At 40.1% G+C, this 19393-nt stretch overlaps 1 protein-coding gene across 2 annotated transcripts in view; it reads right to left on the reverse strand.

Moving 5' to 3' along the window:
* Positions 1-19393, reverse strand: part of SLC23A2 (solute carrier family 23 member 2) — a 104940-nt gene that overhangs the window by 67439 nt on the left and 18108 nt on the right. The window contains exon 1 of one of the 2 annotated variants that reach the window (XR_013999622.1): positions 16911-16998. The gene's annotated coding sequence lies outside the window, so the exon portion shown is untranslated. Of the gene's footprint in view, positions 1-16910; positions 17039-19393 lie in introns of those variants that run through there. The other variant, XM_081148712.1, reaches the window with a different exon arrangement.

Below are 19393 nucleotides of genomic sequence, written 5' to 3' on the forward strand. Positions count from 1 at the left end.
CATTTTCCACGGGCCAGTTAGTTATATAGCAGAAACAAAACCTAATCCCTGCCCTCCAGATTTATTCAAGGAAATCATGTGGCTGGGACAAGAGAAGGGAGAGGGAGAAGTAGGGAAGCAGAAGGTATAGCCTGTGGGCCAGAATTAAAATATAAATGTATATTTGAGAGAAGTCAAGCAGAATCAAGATGAGTTCTACTGCATTTGTTACTACTATGTGTGACTTAATGCATCACTTTTTGTGCAAATGATGGATTTTTTTAATATAAACACTATTTTTAATGTATTACAGGGGCCACTGAAAAGCTAATTTTATACAGAATTTTAATTACAACATAACAAGTGCAAAACTGACTGCCTATCATATCCAAAATACAAACATGATTTCACATAATACCTATTTTTCAAAATTCTGGAAGGGTGGTTATTGTTTCCACAGTTTAGAAAACAGGCACAGAAAGGCTAATTTTCCCTTGGACAAAAGCCAAAGACAAGTGGCAAACGCAGCAATCATTTTGGGAGCACGAAAGCTGTTCCTGTTCCCTTACAGACCAGAACAAGGCTCTGAAAATGAGCAGCCAGAGGTCACGTCTGAAGGTCATTCTGGAGGAAGCTAAGGAAAGCCCAGTTACAGTCAGGGAATGGAAAGAAAGAAGCTCTCTCCTCTTCCACATCTCCAAATGTCATTTGATGCTCCCTCTCCCCCACATTCCAGTACAAAGACAACCTTGGGTGCCACGGTAACTACCAGGGGTGGCTCTGCCCTGCTAACCCTGAACCCACTCTATTGCTCCAGCTCCCGGCTCCACCCTCCCTTTCCAGCGCAGCTGATGGCTCCTCTGTCACCTCCAGCTACTGTTGCCTGTGTGCTGGGAGAAACATTTCAAATAAGTGTTCATTCCACACTTCAGGTTCAATGCACTTACCAGCCCTTTCCCTGAATTACTCCTCAGACCATACCATTCCTCTTTGACATGATCTCATGCTTTCCTCTGTCCCAAGTGCCAAAGCTGAATTTCCTTCTATCACCTGCAGAGAGAGGGCGAGCTCCACCTTCCCCTTACTCCCTGACTACCCATTACACCTGCTCAGTTTTGCTGAACTCTGGTGCATTTACTTAGCTCTTCAACCACCTGCTGTCTTCCTATCGTCTGGAAGAAATTCCATTTCCAAATCTCTTCTACAATACCCTTTTCTCCCCACCCCAACCTCACTGCCCCCTAATCCAGTCTACCAAGAGTCCCATCTCCTCCTTGCAGACTGTCCCAAGAGAAGGAAAGGGGCATGCTGAAATTTCACCTGCCCTGCTGGGTCACCTCACAGCTGAAGAGTGGGTTTGCTAAACTGCACTGCAATTACCTGAGGCTGGGATACTGTAATATTTACCAGGTTAACAGCAAATACACAGCCATCAAAATAACCTTTTCCCTAACTTCAATAAACATCCCACACCTGTATGCTATACGTATTCTTTTCTGCAAAGTGTGTTCCTCTTAATAAAAAAATACCCATTCTATATAGAGACTGCGATAACCTAGTCCTGTGCACAGATGTTTTGCTTTTTTTGGTGTCTGTACCTGACATTTTTATAACCCCAAGACCTAAAGGGATTAAAAATAAATGTATTCAGCTATAAGAGACTCCAGGCTCTTCATCCAGTTTGTTTAATCTATGTGCCTTTAGCTTGTGTACTTTTCCTCCAACCCTTAAAATTCTGCATAAAACAAAACATAATAGAGTACACCGAGTCTTGGAAGTCCCAGGACTGGACCTCACTCAGAGAATAAGGTAAATGAGCACCTGAAAAACACTGAATCTGACAGTCTTAATTGTTGTAGATCAGCTGTTTATCATCACTTTCTCCCATATTTAATGAAAGGCACTGCCTTCTAAGAGTTGCATAAATGTTAATGTTCAGTTATTAATATTTAAATAATGCCTGACAGCACTGAGAAAGACTTTGGAGATTTTCTGGTAACCTAGCTGGGCAAAGTTGAGTCACAGGCTTCTTACCCACCTCGCATACATACACATAGTCATATATTTGCAGAAAACCAGACACAGTGTCACAGATGCACACACACAAACAGATACCCCCGGACCCAGATGCACACACAGGCACAGACATATACAGACACCACAAGACACTAATTCACCAAAGCAAAGCTAATGTACCAAGAAATGGTCTTACCTGCAGAGAGAAATCATACCCGCCAATTCTGTGCTGGCGTCTTCGAGGCTGGGATTATTCTAATGCTCAGCATGAGACACTTCAGGTGCCCAAGGAATTTCGGCTTTTATAACCCACAGACTTGACAAAATTGTATAACCACACCACCTAGCCAGAAATGCTATCTATTTCTGTTACACAACAGCCACCGCCTGGTTACAAACGGTTACTGCATGCCTCTAGCATGGCCTGCTTACAGTATCCACGTCTCTCTCTATATACAGGGCCCACTGGATATTCTATTGTGGAAACCAAGCAGCTGCTGGGATTACATTTCTCAAACCCACACAAATAAGGGAAATTAAAACCTATCTTTCCAAATCCTTCCATTCACACAAACAAATCCACCCACACTGCTTTCAGTTTCAGTGAAAAGGGGGATTAATTTTACTCACTGGTAATTTTTCATTTCCTCATTTGGGGGCCCAAAGACAAGTGTTTTCAAAGCTCAAGGACTTCCAGAGATTCAAAATAGATCTCAAGGTAGGATCTCTTCATTAAATGATAGGCAAAACCAACAAAGCACTGTAATCTTGAGCACTAACTGATGGAGCCCACTTGGAAATGGCATCTGGTGTGCAGGTGCCAGTGCCAGAGGCCCCAATGAACAGTGAAAAGTGCCCATGAAGACACAAAAAAGGCAAACACACACTGACAATCTAGTACCAGTAAGAGGGAAGAAACCTCACCTATAGTCAGCCTTTCTCCTTTCTAGTCCTGACTCCAGGCCAGAGCCTGCCAGAAACCTAGGAGTGGGCACCTATGCCCCTTGGGATAGGCTGTGAGGACAAATCCCTGCCTCCATCTCCCCAACACCTGACTGCACTTCTCAAATCCAGACAGGGACCACAAGGCTCAAATGAGAAACAGCCAGCAGAGGGGGAATCTACCAGCAGCAAAGCACATCTTGGAAGACGGGGTCTCTGGGATAAAGGCAGAAGAGGAACCAGGACAATTCCTGGAGGAAAGGAGCTCTAAGTGTTACTTATTTGTGAATAAACATAAGGAAATCAGCAATGAGCATAAAAGGAAGATACCACTTGACTGGAGGAGAAGCCACAGTAGAAACTAGAGAGAAGGCTGAGAGCTTTAACTGTGCAGGGGCAGGAGATGCCCCACACGTGCTCAGAACACAGGTCACACGTGACACACCCAACCCATTGGGTGAACACGCCCAGGTAGACCAGAACACCCCTTGCTCCTACGTGAGCCAAGAGAAAAAACCAGCATGTAGCCTACTAAAAAATACTCTTGAGTTTCTGTATCCTGAACACAAGCACTGTCCTCAAGCTACTGTGTGAAGTCGCTAACCTCGGAGAGATCCTCCTGCAGAAAGTAAAAGTTCAATTTGAACAAAGGAGAAAAGAATAAAAACAAACAAAACAGTTGCTGCTTTTTTAAAAAGGGAAACAAGATCAGACAATTAGGTAAAGAAATGGACTGAAACCAAGAGACAACAAGCTGAGGTGGGGAAGGATTGCAAGGAAACTAAAAGCACAAAATTAATTTAGAAGCAATAAAGTGAAACTGGAGAAGACTGAAAGGTGGAGGACAAGCTGGTATTGCCAGAGTTATGGCCAGAAAGGCAACACCAGTTCAGAGGTGAGGTCCACGAGGGGGAAGAGCAAAGAGCACAGCCAAGGCACGAACGATCAGCGTCTCTTAACTGGACTGAAAGACAAAAAGAACAAAGAAGCCAGTCATGTTGTATGAGTCCATTTCTATAACATGTCCAGAAGAGGCAAATCTACAGGGACAGAAAGCAGCTTAGTGGTTGCCTGGGGCTGGGTGGAAATGGGGGACAGGAATGGGGAGAGACTTAATGGGTTTGGGATTTCTTTATGGGATGAAGAAACTACTCTAAAATTTGATTGTGGTGATGTCTGCACAAGTCTGATTTACTAGAAGCCACTGAGCTGTACGCTTTAAATGCAAGAACTTTATGGTATGTGAATTATATCTCAATAAAACTTTGTTATAAAGAACAAATGGAACACACTTAAATATAAAAGTATAGAATAAAAAAAACACACTATTCTGACGTAAAGAAAAATCTGAGTATAGAGATACAGGAACACACCAGATTCACACGAAATCAGAGAGAAGAAACCTATACTTGGACATGCCCTGGCAAAATAATTTAACTACAAGATGGAAAAGTCACAGACATATTCAGGAGGAAGGAGATGTTTGGTTTACTTAAATAGCAGCAATAATTAAGATGACCCAGGATTTTCCAAGGCAGCATTAAATGCCAGAGGTTAATAGAAAATGCAGATCTATAGAGAACTGAGGAAAAGGTTTTCACAAAGAATTTTATACCCAGAGAAGCTGGCCTTCATGTGGGAAAACCAAACACTGCAATGTCAGGAAGGCATGGGCTGAGAAAGGAAAAGAAAAAATAGAAAAAGCTTGAGGCCTTACCTCAACCACATAAGAGGCAAGATTCAGAGAGGTTACTAATATACAAGGCTGCTAACAATGCCAACCAAAACCACCAAGATCAGGACAAAATTAAATAAGGAACATAAAGCCAGTTATAAAACTAATGCATGTGTCAAGTTATTCTGTAGGTATATGTTATGCAATGTAAAATACGTAATTATGACGATAAAGCAGATCAAACAAGAGTACACTAATAAAGACAGGAAATAAGATGCTATCCTTTCTCCCAGACAGACAGGAATGGAAATTACCATTAGATCTTAGCTCTGACAACTGGACAAACAGGTTTTGAAAAAATGTTTTTTACTCAAAATAAAGGAGGTAAAAAAAAATAAAAGAAACAAAAAAAGTTCTTTACTTAAAGAAAACTACTATTAGAATTTGAAACAAACTACAGAATAAAACTAAACTTATAAATTAAATTCATTTTATTAAAAATATTCTCAGATGTGTCAAAATATAAATGCCCAAAACAGATCTTTCGCAAAGTAAAATAAAGAAAACCAACATTCATGCTGCCTTACTATTATTTTTTGTGTCCAAGTGAATTCCTGCCAGAAAGTATTAGATGGGGAAAAGATGATCATTTTATATTACCAAAGTATAAAATTCACAATTAAAATATTATGTCACTTTTTATGTTCTGAATACTTCATTGAAAGGCGGCCCATAATGGTCAGCAATATAGAAGAAATGAACGACGTTTCATAAACATACCTGTCTCCAAGGAGATGAGGCGCAAGAGGGGTATGAGCACAGCCTCCACCTCCTTGTCAGTTTCATTTTGTATCGATTAGAGACTCTGACCAATATAACGGATAATGCTAACATAATAGGTATCAAACTTGGCACCCCACAGAAAATAGAGCTCGATTTTCAATAGCTAAAGAGCATTTGTGAAAACTGGTATGAAAATTTCAGCCCCAACCAAAAAAGGGGACATTTATGCTTCTCATTGCCTGACCGTGATGCCAAAGAGAGAGAAAAAATAATTATCAACCAAGAAAGCCTAACAACTTCACAAGTTTCACCCTTTCTCCCAAATAGCTGCTGGGCCAGAGTCTGAATTGAAACTGTAAAAACACCCTTACAATTGAAAAACAAAGAATAAGCAACAAGATACCCTAAAGGAAGTAAAAAGACATTAAAGGGACAGAGAAATTAGCTAGGAAATAAGGAACGGATGTGGTAAATTTGGTAAGTACACCCAAGGGGGCTCTTACACAAACTTCCCAAGGCCACAGGGGAATAGAGACCTTCCATTCAAGCCACACAGGGCCCTGCCTGCTTCCCAGGCAAACATCTCTGAGCCTTAAGGAAGTTGGTTCCTATCCTGTTGGACAGCTCCGCTGCTGGGAAAGGATGCAGAGCCGTTCGTCCCTGCAGGATTCTAGAATACTGCTCCCAAACTGGACGACACACAAGAGGGAAGAGCTACTGTGCACTACAGCTCACATCAACAGGCAGAGGAAAGAAAAAAATGTAGAATCAGTGAAAACCAAAAAGGCATACGATAAAGCTCAATATCGATTTTTTAATAGAACCCTTAGGAAATTCTGCCATAGGAGAAAAATGTCCTCAAAAAGAATCCCTATCTTGCCCTGGCCAGTGTGGCTTAGTTGGTTGAGCATGGTCCTGTGCACCAAAGGGTCACTGGTTCAATTCCCTGTCAGGACACATACCCAGGTTGTGGGTCTCATCCCTAGTCAGGGTGTGTGCAGGAGGCAGCCCAATTGATGTTTATCTCTCTTCTCCCCATCTCCTTTCCCCTCTTCTCTGGAATCAATAAAAATAATATAAAAAGGGGGGGGGGGAGTTACTTAAACATTGAAAAATCCAGAGGGGACCCATTTTAAGCCAGAAACAGAAGGGAGTCTGAGAACCTCCATTATAGAACACTGTTCTGTAAGTTCTAATTAATACAATAAGAAAAATATTTTAAAGTTTAAATAATGGAAAAGGGTAGACAAAAGAATTATTTACAGGTAATGAGTCCGTCTACCCAGAAATGAGGGTGGTGTGTTTTTTAACTGATTTTGAGTAAGAGAGAGAGAGAAAGAGAAAGAGAAACATCAATTTGATGTTCCACTTATTTATGCATTCCTTGGTTGATTCTTGTATGTGCCCTGACCGGGGATCGAACCTACAACCTTGGCATATGGGGATGACACTTTAAACAACTGAGCAACCCAGCCAGGGCAAAAATGAGGGGTTTTGTTGTTGTTTTTTTAAAAAGCACTGGAATAAGATACTTCAGAAAAGTAGCCAGTTACAAAATGAACGTAGAAAAAACATCCTGTACAGTAGCATTAACTCGGATGGTGTCTGTCTTTTTAAAGCATAGTAGTATACATATATGTGCAATGTGCTCAGAAAGCAGACGGTGTTGCACCAAGCAGTTTACAGTGGAATTCTCTGTAAAATGGAATTATAATTGTTTTCTCTTTCTGTTCTTCTGGTTTTCCAAGTTTTAGTTATGCCCCTCTTATTGTATGAGAAAGCAAAATTAGCAGTAACAATTTTTAGCATCTATATAAGGTAGTAAAAATTTAAGACAAAAAAAATAAGACAAAACAACTAAAAGATTAAATTTGGCTAAATATGGAGGAAAAGTTTGTTTCTTCAGAAATAATTATGCACTTGAAAATATCAGATTTGGCCCGGCCAGGCGTGACTCAGCCGTTGAACATCGACCTAAGATCCAGAAGATAGCAGTTTGATTCCTGGTCAGGGCACATACCCGGGTTGAGGGCTCGATCCCCAGTCGGGGGCGTGCAGGAGGCAGCCGATCAACGACGACTCTCTCATCACTGATGTTTCTAGCTCTATCTCCTTCTCCCTTCCTCTCTCTGAAATCAATAAAGATATATTTAAAAAGAAAAAAAGAAAATACCAAATTTGGCCCTAGCTGCATAGCTCAGTTGATTAGAGCATTGTCCCACTATGCCAAGGTTGTGGGTTCAATCCCTGGTCAGGGCACATAAAGAATCAACCGATGAATGCATAAATAAGTGGAACAACAAATCAATGTTCTCTCTCTCCCTTCCTCTCTAAAAAAAACCCCAAATATTGAATGTGATTAATGTAATCTCTGATCTATGTTTTCGCTTTAAGGACAAAATCTAAACTGTATTTAAACCAAACAAACCCATAAACATTTGGTGATTATCTATTTTTGCCTTTCCAAATAAATGTTACATAGTGACATTTTAGTTTCCTAACAGTAGGGGCACTGAGCAAATCAACAAGGATATTTAGGATTATCATATGAACAAAACTACTTTGTAATAAACCAACCTGGGGGGAATAAAATTCTACAAACACTAAAAGTAAATGTATTGACTAACAGCACCCTCTAGTGTTACAATATTAAAAGGGTAATTTATAAAACAAAATTGTTTTTAAAAAATTATTTTGGAAATTTTCAAACTTATAGAAAAGTAGATTTAGAATACATTTTCATTTCATATCCAACTTATTTCTGGCTATGCATTGTTTTGATTCACATGGCAACTTCTCTATTTCATTAGCAAAAGTGTAGGAGACTACCAGGTGTCTCTAAGAGTCCTCTCTCATTCAATTAAGAACTAACATAATAGCCCTGGCCGAATGGCTCAGGTTGGAATGTGGTTCTGTACACCAAAAGGTTGCAGGTTCGATTCCTGGTCAGGGCACATACCTGGGTTTCAGGTTCAATCCCTGGATGGGGCACATGCTAGAGGCAACCAGTCGATATTTCTCTCTCTCTGTCTAAGATCAGTGGAAGCATTATCCTCAGGTAAGGATTAAAATATAAATAAATAAAATAGAGTCCTGTATTTTAAAAAAAGAATTAACATAATAAAAACCCTTGATTTTAATCTGGCACACACCAACTAAATTCAGGCAACGTTTCCCAGCCCTCCCTTGCAGCTAGACGTGGCTGTGTGACTAAGTTTTGGCCAATGGGATGTTGGGTAGAAATAAGCACACCTTCTCCTTTCCCTCTTCTCACTGGAATGGTGAAACAATAGGAAAAAAGGAGAGAAAATCTGGTAAGACAACCTATTTAGAAAAACCCCCATTACTAAATTCTCAAAAGGAAATGGATCAGTACGAATTTTAAACCAGCTGGGTGTTATTTTCCTTCAAATGAAAGAATCATAACAAAGGGTAAACATCTGGGTAAGATGAATAAATTCACTGTGCACCTTGACTATCGAAGACTCATTAAATTGGCTTCCCTGGCAGATACTTAAAGGAAGCCCACTCATTCATAATCTCAAAGCACAATGAGGAATGTATGCTGACAGCACCTGCCAGAATTCAGCAATGAAAGTACAAAAAGCGTATCCAACTCTGAAAGTAAATCCTCTGGAAAGATAGCATCCTTCAAACTTAAGATACACATCACAGGGTGTCCTGGTCAGCACCGCGCAGAAAAATACAAGGGACAGCAGAAAAACAGCACCGCACTGGGAATCCGGAAGCCCATGCTGTAAACCGTGCCTGGTGGCGTCAGTGCAGGAAAGTCATTACCCAATGGGCCTCAAATATCTCGCACTGTCAGTTAACAGTGTTGGCCTATGTCTGTGGTTTTGTACTTCTGTTTTTAGTAATGGAACAAGCATCCTCAAATTAAATCTTATTGAAAGACTGGAGAGGGGGTAATAATTACACAAATAGGTGGATGATGTCATTAAAATGTGGACTCAATGTTCTTTTGCTATAAAGTTTAAATACATATTTTCCAGAAATAAAACCAAAAAAAATCCAACCAGTAAATCAAAGATTCCATAGCTTAATGAACTTTGATGATAGTAAGAAAAATACATTTACCTAATTTTCTAGCAGCAGCCTGCATATGCTATGCTGCAGAATACCGCCTCTTTATCATTATTTGGTTACCCTAACACAACACTCTGATTTTGAATTAAAGGGGGTAAAAAGATCATTTAACCAAAGAAGGTAAAAATCAATTACTTCAGATCATTTTAATATAGAATTTTTAATTTTAATTCTTTGGGTTAAAAGAATATGTGACATACCTATTAGAATGACTGTATAAGAAAAACTGCTAAGACAATATACCAAGTGTGATAAGGACAGGGCACCATACACTCCTGATAGTTATATAAAATGGTATGACGACTTTGGAAAAACAGTTGATCATTTCATATAAAGACCCAGCAATAGCCCGGCCGGGCGTGGCTCAGCGGTTGAGCATCAACCTGGTTTCCAGGCGACTGGGGTTCGATTCCCGGTCAGGGCACATGCCCAGGTTGCGGGCTCGATCCCCAGTCGGGGGCGTGCAGGAGGCAGCTGATCAATGACTCATCATTGATGTTTCTCTCTCTCTCCCTCTCCTTTCCTCTCTCTGAAATCAATAAAGATATATTTATAAAAAAAAAGACCCAGCAATATTACTCCAGCGTACCTACCCAGAGAAATGAAAACTATGTTCAAACAAAAGTCTGTACATAAATATTTACCATGGCTTTATTTACAATAGCTAAAACCTGGAAACAACATTCACCTTTAACTAGTGAATGGGTAAAAAACTGTGGCATATCCCTACCCCCTTTTTTTAAAAAGATATCATCTCACACCCATTAGAAATGGCCAGAATAAAACAGTTGAATAATACCAAGTGTTAGCAAGGCTGTGGATAAACAGGAATTTTCCCACTGTTGTTAGAAATGTAAATAGGCTCAAATACTTGGGAAAACTATTTGTTAACATCTAGTAGGTTCAAGATGTGTGTGCACTATGGTCCAGCATTACCATTTCTCAGCCTATTCCACCCTACTTTTATAGTCCACAACTAATACATGAACAGAATGTACAAATAAGGTTTGGTATGTTTAAACAGTGAAATAAAACAGCACTTAAACAAAGGAACTCTAGCCACTTGGGTCAACGTGGCTTGAAAATATATTCCTGAATGAGCAAGTATGCCGCAGAACACTTACCACATGAGACCTTTTATTTAAGGTTTTAAATCATGCAGTCAATACTATATATGAGTTTATGGATACATAAACATGTCATAATACAAAAGTAAAAATATGGACTAAAAAATTACCTCTAGGAGAGGGAGGGAAATGAGATTAGCAAAGAGGGTACCTAAAATGTTTTTTCTTTCTTTCTACTTCTTTTTTAATCCTAAAGCAAAGACAACATGGTAGGATTTATTAGGCCTGCTCATCTGGCATATGAGTATTTATTCTTTTATTTCCTTACATTTGAATTTTCACAATTAAAAACTTAAAGACGATCTCTAGAAGGATATACAAAAGAAACACAAAAACTGGTAGAAGTGGCTGCCTCCAGAGAGGGGAGTAGCATAAGCTAGAGGGAGACTTAAACTCTCCATTTCTGTCCTCATGTACCTTTCAGGTTGTGTTCTAGGTACATCCATTATCAACTTTCTTCTAACTACCAAAAAAATCTACCTAAAGTATTTTTACTACTATTTAATACTTAAAGCAAGGCTACTAATGGAGATTCCAGTCCTGACTATGCCATGAGGAGCAATGTCTTCTTGGGAGGTACTTTAACCTACCCTTCTCCAAAGGTTATACCAATTCTAATACACAAAGCATCATCACAAACCAGAGATGAGAAGTTCTATCTATGCCACAGGGAGCGATCAGCAGTGCTCCTGTAACTCTGGTAGGAAAATGTTTATAATCTATCACAGCAGTTCCACATGACCATCTGTAGTGATTGCCTCATATCCTCTGTGGAATCAAGTGGGTAGATATGTACAGATAGTTACTATTTCTCAATGCTTGATGAGGTAAGAGGGCAGGAAGTTGAGGGAGCAGTTATCTGATGACTTATTTTCTTAATGAGCTAATAAATGGGAGTCATGGTGGGGAGGAAGGAGGCTGAGGATGAGACCGGGGAAAGACTGAGTAAAAAGAATGACATAAAGAGGAAAAAAAAGCCAAGGGTCTAGCTGAGCCCAGCACTTGTAAATATATAATAGAGAAAGTCACCTTGGTGTCTGGTTTCTCTCCAGCAGAGTGCAAGTGGGGGGGGGGGGGAGAAATGTAGAAAAATTAAATAGTAGGACTGTGCCACTGAGGACGGTCAGCAAGTTACAGGGCCAGCTGAGAGTGAGGAAGTCAAGATGCTGGTAAGATGACAGTCACATGACTCCCTAAGGCGTCCACAGCTATGGAAAAGGCCAAGGGGGGCAAAAGGAAGCCAGAGAGTAGCAGTGTCCAAGGAACAAGGACCACTGGAGGAGAAGAAATGAGAACCAGGCAGGACAGGATGTGTGCAGGCAGGAGACTCTCCAAGCTCAAGATCCCAAGTGTCACCTGGGAGATGACAAGGCTCAGGAGAGCTGACATGAACTGGAAGTAAAACTCCCTAGAAAAGATCAAGTGAAGGGTTGGCAAGGTTTGGAGGCTGAAAGAGCCAACAACTTAGAGATGATGTTTAGCACTTTAATATTTAAACCTATGTCACTGCCTAAGGACAATACTGAAATAAATATGCAGGCAAGACAAACAAGGAGACTACGTGGTATTCAAAACCAGTGCTGAATAAGAACACCATGTTGATGCAGTCAGAGTTAGTGTGCTCCCCCAACAGCAGCAGGGTGGTCAGAGTTTCCCTGTAACTAAACACTTAAGTCCCTTACTTCTGAGGACTTGCTGCTGACAAGTAATAGGAAAACCAACCAAAAGTGTGGTCAGAACTAGCACTCTTAATGTTCTGCAAATTAACTGCTCAGGAATTTCTGATTTTCCTGTGTATCCTCATATCCTTTTATTCTCTTCAACTATTCCAAAAGCTGTTTTTATCTAACAATACTACTGTACTTCATGTTTTCCTAGGTCATCCATTCTTTATTTTAAAAGAAATGAGAAATATTTGTTGGACCCTAAATATTAACATAGACAGTTATAAGCTATAAAATATATTTGATTTTTGGGTAAAAGAGAAAATTACTTTAAAGAAAGAATTATAGCCTGGTTGATTGTCAACCCATGAACCAGGAGATCGTGGTTCGATTCCCAGTCAGGGCACATGCCCGGGCTGTGGGTTCGACCCCCAGTAGGGGGCTTGCAGGAGGGAGCCGATCAATGACTCATCCTTGATATTTCTATCTCTCTCCCTCTCCCTTCCTCTGTCTGAAATCAATAATATATATATATATATATATATATATATATATATATATACACACATATATATATAAAGAATTACATATATATGTATATGTTTTAAATGTTAAGAAGAATTTTTTTTCTTCTCAAGCCAGGGGATAAATGAATTAACAGCTAGAAATACTGCCTATCAATCAATTTATTTGGTGAAGTGGTTCAGAAGCATTTCCAGACAATGGGAGACCTTTGACAGTAAAGGTCTTCCATTTTACAGGAAAGAAATGAGACAGGGGAAGCTGATAGACGTATCATTCAATTATGAGTATATATTATTAACAGTCCGTGAATGGAAGTGGCTTACATTATTAAATACCCAAACTCCAAAAGCTTACAAGCTGGGAACATATTACTCAGCAGTAGATAAAGCAATGTGGGCCTTGAGCTGTGCCACCAGCCCCATGTGACTGCTGAGTACCTGAAATGAGGTCAGTCCAATTGACATGTGCTGTAAGTATAAAATACACACCAGACTTCAGAGTTTCTATAGGGGGGAAAGTTAAATATTTCATTAATAATTTTATATTGATTACTCGAAGTGATGTTTTACTAGGTTATTACATTTATTACTAAAAATTCATTTTATCTGCTTTTTACCATATTTAATATAGCTAGCTGCTAGAAAATTACATATGTGGAATAAACCATCGCAGCACAGGATGTCTGATCCAATACAGAGCAGCCCGAACAAGCAGTCTCTAGACAAACCGCCCCGTCCAGCACACCCCGCGCCTCTTGCCCTATTGCTAGAGCAGGCACAGGGACCAACGTATCATCCCTAGGTGTCCCAGGACAAGAAGTGGCTATGGAGGAAGTTGCTACAGAAGAATTTGTTCTATGAGTGGCAAGGACAAAAAGGAAGAGAAGTGGTGAAATTAATGACAGTGGATCAAACGATGAAGCAAGCGACCTTGACACTGATTCAAAGACGTCCAGGAAGCAACTGGCGGAGATCGACGTTTTACAAGTAACGCTGGGTAACTTGGCCAAGCTTACTGATGTCAAATTGCAGCTACTGGAAGCAAAGGTAGACAAGCTACAGGCAAATGTTTCAGTCATGCATTCAAGAGGTATGCAAGGAACTCCTCCTGTTGGAATCTTCTATCCAAGTGTTGTTCCAGATAGAAGCAATCCTCCTGCATCCTCTGCTCCAACATCTGACACCGAGAGCAACTTCTATGCTATGTGGAAAGGCTGGTGATTACAGAAAGATCACAACAGCTTGGACATAAGAGAGGAGAAATACTACTGCACATTGTCCTTCTGTGAACCATATTGTAACATTAGTGAATGGAGCTGCCAGATGCTGCATCCTGTACCACATGCAGATTTCATATCCAACCTGAACAAACCACTGCTTCTTGCCCAGGACTGTCACATGGGTCTGCTGTCTAGCCTATGGTGGAGGATTTTAGTAATGACCAACAACAAGAACAAAAGAAAAAGAAAATTACATATGTGATTCCCATTACAATTGTATTGGACGGTGCTGGTCCAAAAATAGTGGCTATTGGGAAAAGAGAAAAGTAAATGCTACTTCAGTGTATACAACCATGGTAATCATGATCAGACTCCATCCAAAGAACATGTTCTGATACTGTGGCTTCACAAACACACATAAAACACAGACATGGCCATATATCTTAATCCAAACATCAAAACAAACCCTACATTACTATCCCACACAAGCGGCTGTGCAGCCTGCACTCTGATGGAGGGGAGCAGGTGCCATAACCTGATTTCTCACATCACAGAACTGAGAGGAGGAGGGAGGGAGCCAGATCTGAGGAAGGCCAAAGTAAAACTCCACGTGCTAACAAACACACACTGAAAGGTCATAAAGGGAGTTGGAGCTCTTCTCTGGAAGCTCAAATCCAGCACAGAGAAAACTAAATAAAACAGAGTCCATCCAAGGGTAAACACTACTCAGATCCAGAGGGCCTTTATAACTACCAAATTGCAGGCTCTGGTTCTGTAGGCAAACCTAAAACAAAGTAGCACCTGTACATAAAAAGAATTATCATAGAAGCAATAGGATAAATTTATTGATGAGATTTTCCCATACCAAACAGAAAGTCAGCAAACAACTCAGACAATTTATAAACATCTGATCTTAATCTAACACTAACACACTGATTTTAAAACATATCAAAAAATAAAAATAAATAAAACATATCAAAAAATAAAAGAAATTTAAAAAACTTATCCAACTGAAAAGGCTGGAGTTGTTCTAATATGCTTGGAATACTTTCACAGTAACCGTTACACAACGCTTCCTTTCCTACCTTCTTATATAAGCTCTGTAATCATCAGTGTTTACATAGGGTTTTGAAACCCAAGTTTTCCTGTAAATATTTAATTCTCTTGTTGCTACTGATCCAACTATAAACAGAGCATTTTATAACATGTTTAGTAATAAGAAAGTGGGGCACTGACATCACCAGCACACAGTCTACAAACCAAAAGCACCAGAATCACCGGACAGCCTCCCAGAAATCAGCTGCTATTTAATAAAACAGAAATTTCTCCTCACTCCTCCAAGTTTTTTATCCAGTTTATATCTGAATTCCTCTGCATCTGTGGACCAACTTCTAAAATGAGCCTGAATCAGAACCAGGCACCCTGGTCTGCAGGCTCCAGGCACTGGGCAGAGCTGGTATTCTCAGGTATGAACATGCAGGCAGTGAACTATCATCTGTATGCCCTTGATAACAAAGATGAAAGGTACTAACTAGCAAGCCTTCTCTCTTCTGTTTAGTAAGAGCTTAATATGTTGGAACCTGTACCGATAGTGTCAAAGAAAATGGAATAAAGCAATCATTCGGCCAGTTTCCTGCACTACCGCAATAGTTGGAACAATGAGGTGGAAATGGCATACACGTGAAGCAATTTACCATCTAACTGGACAGACTGGGACAACTAGTGCATTACATGATCATTATCGAGCTGTGCACGAGAGCGCAGAGAAAATGCAACCCAACAGGGCTTGAAATGACTTTGGGGAAGTAAAGCCAAGGTCACGCTCAAAGGATGGAGAGTCCCAAGAGGGAGGCCACCATGGAGTCCAAAGGGAGGCGGGAGCATGGCCTGTCTTTAGGACATGAAAGCAACCTACTCACAGCAGACTGTGGGAGGTGGAGGAAGGAAAACCCCTTGCAGGGTCAAAAGACTCTCAAAATTCCAATGTAAATACAACACAACTTTAGGAAACCTGAGTTTCTGGGCAGATGAAGAGAACAGAAAGAGTCTACTGCTGGAAAACCTTAAAATGGAAGATCAAGAAGCTAGTATGTTAACCCAAGTACAAGAATCTTGGCAACTGGGATGATGGAGGCGACAAAGAAAAAGGGATGGACAGAGGGAGCGATGTGAAAGAAAAAAACAAATCAAAAACTTGGTGTCAGCTCCGGCTGGTGTTGCTCAGTGGTTAGAGCATTGGCCTGCAGGCTAAAGGGCCCAGGTTGGATTCCGGCCAACGGCACGGACCCCCATTGCAGTCTCGATTCCCGGCTCTGGTTGGGGCGTGTGCAGGAGGCAACCAATTGCTGTGTCTCTCTCACACCAATGTTTCTCTCTCTCTCCCTCTCTCCCTTCTACTCTCTCTGAAAAGCAATGGAAAAAATATCCTCAGGTGAGGATTGGGGGAAAAAAATTGTAGAATGGTTGAGAAAGAGTCAGGGAACTGGTCTTAAATGTCTTTACACCCAGGGTTTGTACCTGTTACCCTGTCCAGGAGCACCAACAGCATAGGTACTCAAATGTTTGCTGACCAAAAAAAAAACTCGAAAGCATGTAAAATGAAAATATTTACCTCCTACCTTGTAATTAGTGTAAGTGGCAAGACTGTGCCTGTTAATTTTCTAGTTTAATCTATGTGGAATGTGACCTAAAGAATCCATGACTTTATCATTAGCATTAACCTAACAATTATTCCCAGAACTGCGTTTAAGACCATTGCTGACATGCAAAGGGCAAGGTTAAGCACAAATGAGCTCTAACACTTCAAGGCTACAAGCTGTCGGCACAACTCTATCGTGAAACACAGAACAAGAAGGATTGTATTTCAGACGCACCTAAATGCCAGGACGTGGACCTGTCCATATGCTTTCCATTACACACCGCTGAGCTCCATTTCCTTGTGCTGTTGAGGTCCAAGCTCGAAACCAGACAGGGAGTCCCGATTAGCGGAGTCAAGACCTAGCTGGAAAAAAACAAGTGGTAAATAAAAAGCAATAATAAACCTAGCAGGAGGCACATTGCATGAATGGCATCTACTTCTCACTCCTAGAACTCGTTCTGTTGCTTCCTCACTTCTAAGGAACATCTCCAAGTCCCAGCCCATCCCTGGGCAGGATCACAGACTACACCTTTGGTCCCTTAAAAAATCAACTCTCCATTTGCACAAAATATTTTGGAAAATGGTATTTCAGAATACCTGGTAAAAGCAATTTTGCACTCAGTTGAGCTTTCTTCCTTGACAATTTTTTTTCCCCTTAATCCTCACCTGCAGATATTTTCATTGATTTTTAGAGAGATAGGAAGGGAAAAAGGGAGAAAGAGAGAGAAACATCGATCAGTTGCCTCCTGCACATGCCTGGGCTGGGGGCAGAACTTGAAACCTAGGTATGTGCCCTGACCGGGAATCAAACGCAAAACCTTTTAGTGTACGGGATGGGATGATGCTCCTACCAACTGAGCCACATGGCCCAGGGCATCTTCCTTGACAATTTTTTAATTCCATATTCTCTAGCACAGGACCTTGATTTTAAAACAACAAACACTTTTTAAGGATTTCTTTCCACAACCCTTGGGAACCACTGGATTCACACTTTATAGGTAAGAAACCCAAGCAGGATAGGGCCTTCTGGTCAAGGTACTGGAGCTTATAAGAGATGTAACAGTGCAGAGGTCAGAGCCCATCAGGACTATGACAGCAGAGCCCTTGCCTCTAATTTTAACTCTACATTGCTTCCAACGCCGCCACTAGAATGAACTAAAGGTACTGCATTTGAGGGAAAAGCAAAGATTTAATTATTCAAAAATCACCTTCTTTCTAAGCCTCTTAAAAATGTATTAATACAATGGGGCGTGCTTTCCATAAAAGCTGGGTCACATTCTACTTAAGCTGGCTTATCACTAGGTACACATGCTCATTTTATTGTTTATTAAATGAATGTATTTTATATACACTTTCACTTATGCATATATTTTACAATTAAAACAAAACAAAACCCAGAGCCCTGGCCAGGTGGCTCTGTTGCTTGGAGCATGGTCCTGTACACAAAAAGGTGGCAGGTTCAATTCCCGGCCAGGGCATATACCCAGGTTTCAGGTTTGATTCCTGGTAGGGGTCTGTGCAGAGGCAACAGATCCATGTTTCTCTCTCTCACTCTCAAATAAATAAAAAAATAAGAAAACTGCACGAGGTAATGACAGTTTAGCCAGATATCAATACATTTCTCATTAGAAAATACTTATGCTGTGAATCTTTCACCTCCACTGTTTGTTTTGGGCGAGTGAGCATCACCATTCAACGATGGCGCCGAGGTCAGTAAGCACATAAATGCCATCAGACTTGTAGCAGTTCAGCCTTCAATGAACCAGCAGTGATCCTGTATATTTTTTAATTTCAGACACTAAACATCGTTCTTTTGCTGTTCGGGACAAAAAATATTACTACTCATTTTGAGTGATTAGAATATGAATGGAGAAATTTTGTTTTTCTAAAACATACTTTTGCATTTGAGGCAAAAAAAAAAAAAAGGTACTTTATCTCCCAAAATAAAATCTTCATAACCATCAATTTATTTTAAGCGATGTTTATTAAAACTTTAGAATCAGAAGGGAGGCACAAAGGCAACATCCGTTAGTGAGGACTAGGAATAATGGAAAGAACACGAAAAAAAGAATGCAAAGCTTTGAAAGAACAGCTTATTTTCCGTTAAACTCTAATCATACACATTGTTCTTTCAGAAATATAAGTTGCACAACATGCATAATATAATCCAACTTTTATTAAAAGTATAATTACATACTACATATTTGTGGACATAGAAAAGGGTTAGAAAGGATAAACATCCAACCGCCTTAAAATCTAGGGGGTATAAGAGGTGGTGTGACTTCTGAAATTTGCTTTATAGGATTCTGACAAGTCAGAATTATTTTCCAACATGTGTATGCTTCCTTTGTAAATCCTTTAAAGAGCTAATGAAATGTTAATTTTTTTAAAGGTTCCATGAGGGCAAAGCTGCAAATTAACCAAATTTCATTTTAGCTACAAATCACAGAAAAATTCTGAAAGGATAAAAGAAAGTCATGGACCCCCATGAAGATGTATTTTTGGAAAATATTTTTTAAAGCTGATCAGTAAGATGAGTATTTGGAAGAACTGGCTTTCTAACTCCACTGAACAACTATCATACACCAAAATACAGAATTGGGTCAGAAGTTCTAATATTGGAAAAACACAAATGTATTTTTGGGAAAAGAATTAAGCAGGAAGGGTCACTCAATAAAAACAAGCCTGAGTTATCAGTGAGCATCCTTGAACTTTGGT

Source organism: Miniopterus schreibersii (assembly GCF_964146895.1).
Source record: "Miniopterus schreibersii genome assembly, chromosome: 10".
In the NCBI taxonomy this organism is placed as follows: domain Eukaryota; kingdom Metazoa; phylum Chordata; class Mammalia; order Chiroptera; family Miniopteridae; genus Miniopterus; species Miniopterus schreibersii.